The sequence below is a fragment of the Carlito syrichta genome, unplaced genomic scaffold, assembly GCF_000164805.1.
Source record: "Carlito syrichta isolate Samal-C Ts95f unplaced genomic scaffold, Tarsius_syrichta-2.0.1 Scaffold288019, whole genome shotgun sequence".
NCBI classification, from domain to species: domain Eukaryota; kingdom Metazoa; phylum Chordata; class Mammalia; order Primates; family Tarsiidae; genus Carlito; species Carlito syrichta.
In genome coordinates this window covers 27866-40020 of record NW_007232115.1, presented here as the reverse complement: position 1 = coordinate 40020, position 12155 = coordinate 27866, and positions in this window count along the sequence as shown.

Here is a 12155-nt window from a genome sequence, read left to right as displayed (position 1 = left end):
TCCTTCATTGTCATGATCTTATTTATCCCTTATAGCTCAACATGGTTATAAAATATTTCCTGATCCCTCAAGGCAGAATTAAATGCCTCACTTAATGATCTCACAGCACCTTGCATATAATTTTAGTATGGCACTTATTGTATTAGAGTTTTTAATATGTCTGTTTGTAGTACCAGACAGGGAGCTCAATGAGGGCAAAGACTCCATATCATTGATCTAATAAGTATTATTGAGACTTGTCGCCCCCCCCCCCCCCCCCACCTCAATGGAACAGAAAGGGCAAGGGGGCAGGAGAACCTTCAGGTCAAATCAGAGCAACTGTCTCCACTTCCTTCTTTGTACAACAGAGATAACAGTTTCTACCTCACCGGGGTGGCATGTATTTAACGAGAACCTAGCACAGAGCTAACAGAGTGGTTATCATCCTAATGAGCTAAGTGGAAAGCAGGTTGGTGAGCAAATGAGTGCCTCAATTCTGTTGAAGGGAGACTTGCGTTCGAATCCTGACCCTGACCTCTGCTCATCTGATCGTACAATGGAATAAATGAGATAACCTATGCAGAGCCCACTGTGTAATGCTGCCATTATTTGTTTCTTTTCTCCACACTCTTAACAAGTCTCAACAACAGCACCTGCCTGTAGGCATGGCCTGCTCTGAGAGCTCAGCCAAAATAAGCCAGTTTGCAGAAAAATACTTTAAAACATGCATGGGCTTTGACACCAGAGTGACCTTGGTTCTGATCCTAGCTCTGTCTTACAGCTATGCTGGATGTCTGAGAATAAATCACATCACTTCTCAAGGGCTTGGAATTCTCCACCAAAAACAGGGTAAAAATATAATTAATGATTCTATCAAGGCTGGGAGCGGTGGTTCATGCCTGTAATCCCAGTAACTTTGGGAGGCCAAAGCAAGAGGATTGCCTGAGTCCACCAGTGCAAGCTGGCAAGGACTTCCCATGGGCTAAAGCCTGGCGTATTTTAGCCCTTTGATGGCTCTGCTGCAGCCACTGCCACTGGCCCTGGCTCCTGAGATGACCAGCCTGGGCAACATGGCAAGAGCCTACAGTCCCAGGCTACTTGAAAGGCTGAGGCAAGAAGGATCGCCTGAACCCAGCAGGTGAGGCTGTGGTGGCTGTGAGTGAGCCACTGCACTCCAGCCTGGGGGACAGAGTGAGACTCCGACTCAAAAAAAGAAAAAAAAAAGATTCTGTTAAGATGTTGTGAAGAGTAAATGCGATCACACAAATGAAAACTAGCAGTAGCCGGGCTCGGTGGCTCAGCCTGTAATCCTGCGCCTTTGGGAGGCTGAGGTGAGTAGATGGACTGAGCCCGCGAGTTCGAGACCCGCCTGGGCAGCGAGACCTCATCTCTACAATAAATCAAAAAATCAGCCGGGCGTGGTAGCGCATGCCTGTAGTTCCGGCTACTTGGAAGACTGAGGGGGAAGGATCGCCGGAGCCCAGCAGGTTGAGGCCGGGAGCAGCCGCTGCACTCCAGTCTGGGTGACAGAGTGAGACTCCAACTCAAAAAAAAAAAAAACTAGTAGTACTATAAATGAATGGCACAATGAAATAATAATAGTAAGACAATAATGATAAGGACAGTTAGCGTTTGGCTGAAGGGCTACTATATGCCAGGTGCTATTCTAAATTCTTCATGAGAAATATCACAGTGAATCTTACCAATAATTATTTGAGGTAAATATTATTATTATTATTATTGAGTTAGCATCTCACTTTGTCACCCAGGCTGGAGTGTGGTGGCACGATCATAGCACACCATAGCTTCGGCCTCCTGGGCTCAGGTGATCCTTCCACCTCCGTCTCCTGAGTAGCTGGGACTACAGGTGCATCCCACTACACCCAGCTATGATTTTTATTTTCTGTAGAGATGAGGTCTCACTGTGTTGCCTGGGCTGGTCTTGAGCTCCTGGGTTCAAATAATCCTCCTGCCTCAGTCTCCTGAAGTGCTGGGATGACAAGAGTAAGCCAACTATGCCTGGCTGGTAAATATTATTATTATTATTTTTGATTCGGAGTGCAGTGGCATGCTCACGGCCACCGCAGCCTCGACCTGCTGGGCTTAGGTAATCCTTCCGCCTCAGCCTTCCAAGTAGCTGGGACTGCAGGCACGCGCCACCACACCAGGCTAATTTTTTTTTAATTGTAGAAACGAGGTCTTGCCAAGTTACTCAGCACCCCTGGGCTCAGGAAATTCTCTTACCTCGGCAATTCTCTTACCTCGGCCTCTCAAAGTGCTGGGATTACAGGCTTGATCCACTTCGCCTGGTAGTAAATACTATTTTTATTCCCATTTTAAAGGCAGCAGATGGAAGCTCAAAGAGGCCAAGCTGTTTGCCCATGTCCACAGATCTGGAGCTGGAATTTGTTGTTTTTGGGTCCCATTTCCTTTGATTATATTTTATTCATTTTTTTGTCTGGTGCTGGGATTTGAACTGGCTAACCCAAGTCTGTCTCAGGTGATGGTGCATTTGATATTACACTGCTACCTCCAATGCCAGCTCCCTGTTCTCTTGTCCTTTAGACACTGTGTGGGACAGTTCCACGAAGGCCAGTTCCGCTAGGATCATAAGGAGTTTCTACTTGTCCCCTGTTAATCTGGTTGGATGTGCTCATACTTGGCTCCACTGTCTCTTCTGGGCACTGGAGGCCGAGCAGGTCTGGTCCAAGGAGGACTCCTTTCCATGCAGCCACGGGAGAGTTTCCTTGCTTTATTTCTCCGACAAAGTTCCACTGCTGATGTCACTGAAGTCCCCAACAGCTCTCCCTGCTGCGGTTCTGCTCAGGATGTGCTTGGAATGACTTTCTGGCTCCTCTTGCTTGAACACTAGGGTCACACTGCCCCTCCCATGCCCCTTTGTTAGCTGTCTTCCAGGTAGTTCCCCTGTCAATCACGACCTGCTTCTGCCAACGCCAGATCTTTCTCCCCCTGACAGAAGGCTGCTGACGCTCTTTTATGACTGCTTGACTGGGTGTTAGCCTCACAAGTAGGCACTGTGGCTTTATATGTTCCCAGTGCCATTCGTATGTACACACAGCCCCATGTCATACATCTCAGGCCGAGGAGGAAGGCGGTAGAGATCTGGAAGGGAGGAGATGAAAACCGCATAGCAGGTCTGGGCATCAGATGGCTCTAGCATCTGGCTGGTCCTTGATACGCTGCCCGTGGATTTCTTGCCATTGGCTGGGAAGTAGGGCTTCTGGATCTGCTCTGAGCTAAACAGGGGGCTCTGTTTTCCCCCTGAGCTTCAGGAAATTACATATCCCACAACTGTGTATTAAAAACCACACTGGCAGCCGGGCTCGGTGGCTCAGCCTATAATCCTGCGCCTTTGGGAGGCTGAGGTGAGTGGATTGCCTGAACCCATGGGTTCGAGACCCGCCTGGGCAGCGAGACCTCATCTCTACAATAAATCAAAAAAAGCAGCCGGGCGTGGTAGCACATGCCTGTAATTCCGGCTACTTGGAAGGCTGAGGTGGAAGGATCGCCGGAGCCCAGCAGGTCGAGGCTGCGGTGGCCAGGAGCGGCCACTGCACTCCAGTCTGGGCTACAGAGTGGGATTCTAACTCAAAAAAAAAAACAAAAAAAAACCAACCCCCCCCCCCAAAAAAAAAAAAAAACACACTGGCAAAGTGAACTTTAGGCCAGTCGAGGGCTGACACCCTGTTCATACTGGAAGGGAGTGGAGTGTGACCATAATTGAGGTTAGCAGACTGCACCCTGAGAAACAGGAATGAATGTTCAAAGCCAGGAGCAGCTGGGAGATCCCGCCTGCCAAGAACGTGAGACTTCTCCAGGCTCTGAAGTGTGACTTCACCAGTACACCCGTGCAAGTCTGTGGCACAGGGGTGATGGGAGTGTAGCTCTGAGGAGAGCTGGGGCCACCGCAGTGAGGTGTCTTACTGGCTAAACAAATAGCTACTGACAAAGAAACAGCCGGCTGCTAGCACACAGGTGCATGGCACCATCACTAGCCACACATATGATATCAACTTCCTTCCCACAGCAGCCCTTGAGCAGGGAGGCCCTTGAGGGCATAGGCAGACTTTTCCCAGGTCTTAAGGAAGGTGAGGCTAATTTCCCTTAGGTTCTTGATTCCCAGTGACCCATCAAAGCAGGCAAAGCTGTCGCCAGTCACAGTCCAGTGACCTTCCCTTCCTAGCTTCTCTTCCCTACCTAAGATAGAGCATTTTTTATAGTCAGAAGCCTGCAAGCCCCCTGAAGAAAAGCTGATCCCAGTCACTGCAATGGAGGATAACATCTAGGCTTAAATCCAAACTTCTCCACATGTAGCCTCAGGGGTTCCAGTCACCAGGGTCAAGCCTGCCATCCCCACCTCCACCTACTTCAGCCAATCCTGGTGACTACTAGGGCCTCAGGCACTTACCAATTCAGGCCTCGGGGCTTTCTGCTTCTACCACCATCCTCTGTCTGGCTAACAACCTCCCTCAGAGAGGTCTCGCTGGTTCCAGGCCTAAATCCAGTTCCCTGTGATGACGATAACAGTGGCTCACACCTCTGGCTCACACCTATGCAGTGCTTGTACTCCGGGCCAGGCACAGCCACGAGCATTTTATGTGCACCATCTCACCAAGTCCTCACCACAGCTCTGTGAGTTGAAGTCTACCTTTATTTGTCTTCCCATTTTACAACTGAAGAAACTGAGCCATGCAGCAGGTGGCAAGGCTGGTATTCAAACCCAGGCAGTTTGACTCCAGAGCCTGGGTTTGAGCAATCACCACACATGACCTCCATACTTTTCCTGTACAACATTTCTCCGAGCAACGCTTTAAAGTCACTGTACAGTTGTGTGATTATTTGCTTACTCTTGGTGCCCCAGCAGCCCCCACAGTCCCCGAGAGCAGGCTGTGTCTTCTGATGACCTTCTGTGACCTGGCTTGGCACAGCAACAAGCACCCAGAGAAGGCATTCAGCACCCGTCTTTGGGAGGCAGGAGAGCAGGAACAGAGGCACAGAGTTGCTCTGCTGGAGTTGGGGAGGCAGGGGATGAGCAGCCTGTGCTCCAGGGTCTAGCAGCTTGTGGCATGTGGAAGAGAAGGCCTCAGGCTGGTCCATGGGGGAGGGGCTTCACAGCAGTGCAGCCCCCGACGCCTGCCTTCCTTTTTGGATATGCTGCAGTCCTACTTTCCCCAGAAGACTTCCTGCCTCCCCTTCCTCCCAGTGACTGCACTAGGGACTTCATGGATTCACTATTTCACTCTAGTCAGTCATGTGCTCCTCTAAGTCTGGTCTCCAGGTCTGGCTGTTTAACTTTCACAGGACAGAGCCATGGTTTGGCTGCGGCTGGGATTCCCCAGGAAGGCCACACCCCTCCACAGAAGCTGGCCCAATTCTTGTTGATGGGCTGAGCAGCTCCCTCTCATCGGTGCTCAACCCTCCTAGACTGACTGTCTACAGGCCTTAGATATTTTTATGGCAGGTCTAACATGGAGGAAGAGAGACTATTTCATATAGGGGTATTAGCTTTGCTGAAAGGAACAGGAAAAGAGAGAAACAGCCTATCTCCCCAGGGCAGGGAATGTGGGAGCAGCCTGGCTATGGCAAACTAATCCACCTCGGTGTCTTCATCTGAAAAGTGGTACCAATAATAGAACTGCTATCCTAGAGCTGTTGTGAGGATGTAATGCATTTCTGCCTAGAAAGCACCCAGCACTGTGCCTGGTAAGTACTGGAAACTGTCATCCAGCAGGGCAGTGGCAGCACCACCTGCCACCCCATCAGCACCTGTGGGGCTTCCACCTTCTCCTATCTATAGAAATGGAGGGGGAGGGTTTACTGGGTTGAGTGTGAGACAGAAAGACAGACAGACAGACACAGAGCAAGAACAAGGGCCAAGGGAGCTCCACAGAAAATTGTCCAATGGGTAGTCAGGTCAGCTCCAGGAGGGTGCGGAGAAGGACCTGCAGCTGACAGTGGGTACTGCTTCTCTGGACCACTCTCCCAGGACACCTGCCCCTCTGTACCTTCCTGCCTGTCCTCTCCTCTTGGCTCACTCAGGGCTCTCCACTGTGGAGAGGGCAAGTGCAGCCTGTCGGAACTGTCTCGGGGACTTGGGCTGCCACCCAGACTATTTCTGTCCTGGATGGAAGGGCAGGATTACTTTGTGAAACAAGCTAGACTTCTCTTTGGCTGCTGGGTTCTCTGGGCAGCATGCCAGGGCACACTGTTCTGATCAGGGCACTGGGGCCTGAGGAAATCCGCTAGCAATGCCACTGAGTCACAAGCTAAATGAACTCTGCTTATCTGGAACAGGCCAGAGCTGGCGAGCTGACTGCCTGCCTTTATGGCAATGGGGAATTTCTGGAATGCAAGTGACTGTTGCTTAACTTACAAGCAAGCGGAAGAACAGGAGGGTGGTAAGGAATGGGCGCACTGGAGGGAATACAAAACTGAAGCTTTGTTTTAAAACTATTGGGATTATAGCAAAGCAATTCATTAATAAACCTAGAATTACGGTGGAAGGAGAGATTGGTAACATAGAACCCCCATAAAAATCATAGCACAGAAAACCACAGACCTCCTATTTTAGTGCTTTATCATCAATTCAAAGCAGTGCAAATGTGGCAATTACTCACATCAAGCCTGTCTGTGTACTCAAGCAGTAACTGCACCTATTAAACTCTTATGGTGGTAGAGGGAGCGTTTAAGCTGAAATTAGCTGCCTTCTCTGATCCAGGTTCTCTGCCTGCAGGAGACACTGACAGAATTCAACAGTGCTTGTCCCACCAACTCTCCTCACGACAGCTCTAGGAAGTGGCAACGGTGGGTGTGGATACTTCTGGAGTGTGGCTGTTTCCTAAGTGGGAAGGAATCTGGCAAAACTCTGAATCCGCTCAGTCTGATGCTGTAAACTCACAGCTTCATCAGTCTAAAGCACAGAAGACAGGGTTAGAAGGTACTGGAAGGTAGGCCTTTTCCATTCCGATGGGCTGTGAGCGGCCTCTGCCCAGAAGACTCTGGGATTTCTGTTTCCTCTTGTAAAAAGGGATTAGTGCTACTTTGGGATTAATACCATCCTCCAGCTCAGGGAAGATTAGCTAATAAACTGTAGAAGGCGCAAAGCGAAGAAAAGCCCCACACAAACACAGGGTTTTCACTGTGCTAACGTAGGGCATGTTGGTCCCTGAGCCACCAGGCCCAGGCTGGACTCTTCCTGGCAGTCCTTCTGACGTTAGAGGCTGGCAGCCTCCTCACCTGAGCACCCTCAGAAGGATGAAGGAAGTTCACCAGCAGGGTCTTAAATTTAGGAACCCTGTGGGGAGGGTTTGGGACAGTGTGGTACAAGAGGAAAGATATATTTGGTCTTTGTCCCTGGCTCCTAGCACAGAGCTCCTAAAACCCTCCTCAAACCACAGGAGTGTCTTTAGTTACCCAACCAAACCTGGGTTTATGATTAAAAACTCATAAAAAAAACTTGTGGGCCCCTGGATAACTTCAGGATGGGGGTTGGGGAATGGAGAAGGACTGGAGGTTGAGCTCAACCTCCAATGACCAGTGACTTAATCAGTCATGTCCTCATAGTGGAAACTCCATAAAAACCCTCAATGGGGGGTCTGGAGGGCTTCTAGGTTGGTGAACACATCAGGGTGCTGGGAGTGTGGTGTGCCCAGAGGAGGCATGGAAGCTCCTCATGCCTCCCCTGCTCCCTGCATCTCTTCCATTTGGCTATTCCTAAGTTGTATCTTTTTGTTGTTGTTTTTGAGACAGGGTCTTGCTCTGTCACCCAGTTGGGAGTGCAGTGGCGCAATCTTGGCTCCTGCAGTCTCTACCCCCGAACAATTCTCCCACCTCAGCCTCCCAAGTAGCTGGGACTACAGCTACTACAGGTGTGTGCAACCATACTCAGCTTTTTTGTTTTTCGTTTTCTTAGAGAGATGGGGTCTTCCTATGTTGTCCAGGTTGATCTCGAACTCCTGGCCTCAAGCAATTCTCCCACCTCAGCCTCTCAAAGTAGTGGGATTACAGGCGTGAGTCACATGCCTGGCCAGTGAGTTGAATCCTTTATAATAAATCAGTAAATGTAGGCAAAGTGTTTTCTTAGGTCCTGTGAGTTACCCTAGCAAATTATCGAACTGGGGGTGGGGGTGGGGGTGGGTGAGGTGGTAACTCCGGAGTTCGTAGGCAAGTCAGATGTTAGTGTGGGTGAGCCAGCTTCTGGCTAGTCACCCAATACATGCATTGGTGTCTGAAGCAAGGGCAGTCTTGTGGGACTGAGCCCTTATACTTGAGGAGTTTGAGGTTAACTCTGGGAATCAGAGTCAGAATTGAAGTGAACTGCTGGTGGAGACCAGCAGAGAAGCGAGGTCAGAAGAGACACACATCTGGTGTCAGGAGGCCAGTGTCTCAGGTAGGTGGCGAGGTGGGGAGATCTTTGGCTAGGAGAGTAGAGTTCACCACTCTCCGGCCTGATTCCATTTTCCCACAAGCTGCCAGGCACCCGCTGCTCCCCGATCTGTCTTCTGTAGGCTTCCAGTCATCCTGTGAGGGGAGGCAATATGGCTAGGAGAGCAGTGGTGCTAGGTGTCCCAGCTTCTGTCCTCATTTTTCTTTCTTTCTTTTTTTTTTTTTTTGAGTTGGAGTCTCACTCTGTCGCCCAGACTGGAGTGCAGTGGCCGCTCCCAGCCACCGCAGCCTCGACCTGCTGAGCTCTGGCAATCCTTCCGCCTCAGCCTTCCAGGTAGCGGGAATTACAGGCATGTGCTACCACACCCGGCTGATTTTTTGATTTATTGTAGAGATGAGGTCTTGCTGCCCAGGTGGGTCTCGAACCCGCGGGCCCAGGCAATCCACTCACCTCAGCCTTCCAAAGGCGTGGAATTACAGGCTGAGCCACCGAGCCCGGCTTGAATCCCATTTTTCTTACTGGAAAACTAGAAATCACACCTATCTCATATGGTTGCTATGAGGACTAAATGAGCCTCATGGAAACACTTAGCATGGGGCCTGAGCGCCAACCTGGCACTGGGTACACACTGTCTCTTTTAGTACACACAAGTATTATTTTCATCTTCATCTTACAGTCAAGAAAACTGAGACACAGAAGTGCAGGAAATTGCTCAGGGTCACGCCTGCCAGGCTGCCCGTGGACGCTGATCTGGGACCTCTCACGGAAGACTCTGCGCTGCATGCTGGGTCTAAATGAAGAGCGTTTCCCAAGGAGATGAAGCAATTTGGGAGTTCACAACAGCTGGAGGAAATCAGCTCAAGTAAGAGTTGGCCTTTTGTCCTGTGGTCTCCATCAGGGCAACACTGTGATTTGCTCTCGGTCAGTTACAAAGTCGAAAATATATGCATATTACTTATTCTAAACACTTAGCAGCAGCCATTTTCCATTTACTGGTGGGGCTTTTTTTGGAGGGCAGTTCCAGGAAAAATGGGCTTGATATTTCTGAAGACCTGTGCATCACCCACCGATGTGTTCCCTAGCACTGGGAGTCATTTCCCACAGCCATGTCAACACACAAGGGAGACAGACGTGTGCAAGGCCATCTCTCTGTGGGGAAGGATGAGACTGAGGGAGGCACGACACTCCCACATCCAGACACCAATTTGTCTATTTCAAATCCATAATATGGAGGTGACACACTGGAAATCAAGCCAGGGGCCAACACACTACACAGGGAAACAAATGGTTTTGTTGGTTGCTATTATCGCTGCTTGTCATGTGAGAATACATGAGGATGACTTTCTACCTTGGAAAGGATCCAATGGCAGGGGATGGGCACAGTAAAGCTGGAGGTCACCCTAACCCCTCTGAAGTCCCTGGAAGCACCGGGAAGCCATGAGCTCTGCTGTCCTGGAGAGCTGTGAGGAGAAAACGACTGGATCTGGGCTTCCTCGTTTCAACTGCGCTCGCCCTTGAGTTCCCACAACTCTACCTCCCAGCCCTCATGGGTGCCTTTTGTGAGCTCCGAGTGTCTCAGGGCTCAGTCTCTACTTTTGTCGGCTCATAGGCTCCTCAAGGACAAGGATGTATCATCTTTGCCTGCTCTGGATCATGGGAGGTATCCACAAACACTCTGGATGGATAGTGGATGAACCTATTGTGGGGAGGAGATGCCCCTTATTTTATAACCTAATGAAGGCTATGGATTCGGCTCCATCCACAATGTGTGTGCACAAGCATGCACACATGATTTCTGCAGTCATTTTCTGGGCTTCAGACGGCCACAGCCTATCCACAGACTTTAGATTAAGCACCTCTAAGTAAAAAATATGCCTGCTTGTACAGTCCTTCAAGTTCTAGATTGCAGGGGTCTGAGAAACTCCTTTCCTCCAAGTCTCCTGCTCTACACTGTTCTAGATCCCTCAAATATTTAAGCAAGTGCCAAAGACGACCCTTGTGGCAGCAACATACTATAGCATTTACAAGGCAAATAAAACTTGTATGCAAAATATTATCAACGGAAATAGTTAAACCTGGGTAAGGAAAAAGTGTTGACAGAGACAAACCAAGAAAAAAAATTTAAAAAAAAAATTTTTTTTTGAGTCAGGGTCTCACTCTATTGCTCAGGCTGGAGTGCAGTGGCACAAACACAGTTCACTGCAGCCTTGACCTCCTAGGCTTAGGCAATCCTTCTGCCTCAGCTTCCCGAGTAGCTGGGACTACATGTGTGTACCATGACACTCAGCTAGTTTTTTTTTTTTTTCCTGTAGAGATGAGGAGGTCTTACTAAGTTGCCCAGGCTGGCCTCCAACTCTCAGGATCAAGCAATCCTCCTGCCTTGGTCTCCCAAAGCGCTGGTATTACAGGTGTGAGCCATCGTGCCTGGCCAAGATGAAATCTTAAAGTGATCAATTCCCAAGAATTCCTCCTGCATCTCATGACTTTATTTCCTTGTTTGCCCTAATCTAGCTTATTTAGTACACAGAAAGACCAATTCACTAATCCCTTCAATAAATACCTGGGCACTTATGATGGGTCAGGTGCTGTGCCAGGTGAGGGGAAAAGTTTCTCACAGTTCAGTAGGGGAAACAGAAAAGCAAAGCAACAGAGCTAGTGCAGAGGGGTACCAATACCAGAGGGGTGTCACAGGGAGGTACTGGTTCTCCCAGGGGTGACACCTGATCTTGCCTTTGGGCAGGTGGGATGGTGGGTATTCGGAGAAGCATTCTCGAGAAAACGGAGGGTAGGTAGAAAAGCAAACATGGAAATAACTCAGAGGCTGCACCCAGTCCAGCAATCCCTATAGCAGACAGATCTAAATGTGGCATGAGAGGATCTCTTTCACAGGACTAAAAGGGAACAATTGTGTTGCTTCTCTCAGGCTGATAACACTTCATAGACCACAACTCACTCAGTGGTTATTCAGGACAGGACTGGCCCAACCCTTGGTCCTCAGGCTTCTGAAGGAAGCAAGAGTTCTCAAAGGGTCTGTCCACTGCTGCTCACACTGGCCCGGAGACAGATGTTCACTGAAGATGCTAATGCTAGCCGGGCTCGGTGGCTCAGCCTGTAATCCCGCACCTTTGGGAGGCTGAGGTGAGTGGATTGCCTGAGTCTGCAGGTTCGAGACCTGCCTGGGCAGCGAGACCTCATCTCTATAATAAGTCAAAAAATCAGCTAGGTGTGGTAGCACATGCCTGTAATTCCAGCTACTTGGAAGGCTGAGGTGGAAGGATCGCCGGAGCCCGGCAGGTCGAGGCTGCGGTGGCCGGGAGCAGCCACTGCACTCCAGTCTGGGCGACAAAGTGAGACTCCAACTCAAAAAAAAAAAAAAGATGCTAATGCTATCTGCCCCCCCGCCCCTAGCTGCTTCCCAGAGCTGAATAAGGCCTCAAGCAGCCCCAAGATACATGAGTGAGACAGGAGAAATCACCAGGTGATGAGGAATTTTTGTTAGAGCAGATCTCTTCTCTAAGGACCACCTCGAAATTAATACAGGCTGCTCTGAATTCAATGGGAAATTTTAAGCACGAAACCCAGGTAAAACATCTATCCATCCAGGCTCCGTTTACTATTATTATTTTACAACAGTTTACTGAGATATAGTTAACAGTACACCCACTTAGAGTATACAATTCAGCAGTTTGGTTTTTTTTTTTGAGTTGGAGTCTCACTCTGTCGCCCAGATTGGAGTGCAGTGGCCACTCCCGGTCACCACAGCCTCGAC